General features: G+C 27.9%; 1 long non-coding RNA gene across 1 annotated transcript; it reads right to left on the bottom strand.

Annotated features, from left to right (window-relative positions):
* Positions 1 to 516: 516 nt before the first annotated feature.
* On the bottom strand, positions 517 to 1,748 carry LOC136982032 (uncharacterized). Its single transcript, XR_010881827.1, has 3 exons — positions 1,682 to 1,748; positions 1,406 to 1,535; positions 517 to 1,327 (listed from the first exon to the last, which is right to left on the bottom strand). It is a non-coding gene; the product is annotated as an uncharacterized lncRNA (long non-coding RNA).
* Positions 1,749 to 2,501: the final 753 nt, after the last annotated feature.

The raw sequence follows: 2,501 nt of genomic DNA, 5'->3' as shown, positions 1-2,501 counted from the left end.
ACTTTAGAAGTAAATTTAGTATCAAAAACATTCGATTCAGCACGACACAGTCCGACTGAAAATCGTTCCACTTTCCGGCCATTCCACTTACCGACGTTCCACTTATCGACACTCTACTGTAATTAGTTTTATTAATTATAGTAGAGAGAAAATATACTTGGCAAATCATGCGGAAACCAATTCATTGAGTTGAAAGCAGAGAACTAAGTTTTTTAGTCTGAAGAATGAATCATCAGATTTTAAATTCTTTTAATATTAAATAATATATAGTATATACTGTTTATATCATTAATGATATAATGCTTTAAATTTTATTTTAATTTACAGGAGTAAGTAAAACAATAAATTTAAAGATTAACAAAAAATAAAAATATAATTTATAAAAAGCAATTATTTATATTTTTTAAAATTTCACACAGTATATACTGTATATATAAAGCAAATAAAAATCTTGTAATTTAAGTATTTAGGATAAATGATAATGTTTTACAATTTTTACATTATATATACAGCTAATCTAGGTACTGATTTTTTATTTATACACTATTAAACAAACAGTTTTGAAAACTTGTAGAATCAGTGTAAATTTCTTCAACATAATTACAATTTGTTGGCAATTGTATCACGATGGACTGGTCTCCAATTGGTACAAAATGTGTATTAGGCATTCAACAAAATGATAATTGCCTCAAAAAATCAAAAATTCAAGATTACACACATTACTGTTCTTTTTTTCAACTTTTTTGCAGTCAATATTGTAAAAAACAATACATACTGATAATTATACTGTGAGTAATTTCTTCATTGTAATTTAACATTACAAGAAATAACAATGAGCAACATTAAGTTGAGCACAATTTATTGTGAAAAAGTCAATCTTTGATGTTATTTGCTAGTTTTATCCCCTTTCTGGTGTATTTCTTTCCCTAGTTTCATTATTTTATTTTGTAGGCAGCCTTAATGCCATTAATGTTGCTCTGCAAACTGGCTACCTATCAAATCAATACAAACCCTAATCACACCAACTGTCAGAATATACTAATTAGGTATGTACAATTTAAAAATTTGTCTTCCATGATTGGGATTTGGGCAATGCAAAAAACTGCATGTTGTTAATAGCTTACTTCCTCTTAGACAGAATTGGAAAGCTGAAAGCCATTGGTGCATGTGCATCATCAAAATTTTCTGCTATAATTTTGAGTTCTCTCTGATGGTGCACATTGGAAGATCTTGAAATGGACACAAACCACACAGCAATGTACGTATCTAAGGTACAAAGCAGCAGCAAACAAAAAATTCAGCCCATCAATGAGGACTTAGAAGTGTCCTAGAAACAAGAAAGAAATTACGTATAAAGAATTTTTGAAAACATATACAAATTACAACCTATAAAAATTTTACATACTAGTCATGAAGACAGAGCAAATTCCTTAAGATGTTCTTCAATATCCACTCGACAAATAGGACATCGCTTATTTGTTGTTAACCACTGATCGACACATTCAATGTGAAATAAGTGCATGCATGGCAATCGGCTAAAAATATAATGATTACGTGAGTCATAAAAATATTAAATTAAAAAATTATGTTAAATTGTCATTATAATGTAATACATTAAAGCTTTATTTTGCTTAATTTAGCAAATTAATTCCATTATTTTCTAAATAGAATAAACTTTTACCGAACATCTTCATTATCTTCAAATTCACTCAAACAAATAGTACATTTTTCTATATTATCTTTACCATTACCACTCCTTTGAATTTAAATAAATAAAAAACAAAAAATTAATAGAATAAACAATTTTCTTTTAAAGTATAAATATTTATATTTCAATCATTATTTTAAAATAACTTTTTATATTTATGTGGAAAAGTATTGCGTTCTATGGTGCTTTGTGATGCACCTCTATTCACAGCTAACCGCCGCTGTTCAATAATTCTCATGTAATCCTGCAAGTAATTTGCTCATCAAAAGATGTATATTAACACAGGAAAAGTTTAAACAGCATTATATTAATTGAAATTAGGCCTATTCTAAATTTTATAAGTATTTCAATTATAATTCAAATATATATATATATTATTTCATTCAATGATGTTAATTCACAGCTAATTGCCTGGGCAAAGCACATGCTACTGGGGTAACATTTTTATTTTTTTTGTCCAAAGTTTTTAAAAAAATTTTCACGTTAGATTTTGATGATTTTAATGTCAAAATGCTCAGTAGAACACTGACTTCTGCATAAATTATCTTTTGAAAAATATTGTTCATTTTGAGAAAAGATATACTCAAAAAACGAAAGTATCGACTTTTTCCTCTTTGACGCTTAATAACAAAAAAGTATTTCGATATTTTCGGGTGCTGTTTTTTGGAGTATAATGCCTCACAGTTGTTTGATATTTTTCCAGAGTTTGGTGAATTTCGGTCGACCTTTAAAAAAGTTATCCAAGTTCTAAGAAAAGGGAGCCAGATTTACGTTCCTCATCACCACTAGATGG

Source organism: Centruroides vittatus, unplaced genomic scaffold (genome assembly GCF_030686945.1).
Source record: "Centruroides vittatus isolate TY-2023 unplaced genomic scaffold, ASM3068694v2 contig_801, whole genome shotgun sequence".
Classification (NCBI taxonomy): domain Eukaryota; kingdom Metazoa; phylum Arthropoda; class Arachnida; order Scorpiones; family Buthidae; genus Centruroides; species Centruroides vittatus.
Note: the sequence above shows the minus strand (reverse complement) of the source record. Positions and strands in the feature narration are given on the sequence as shown.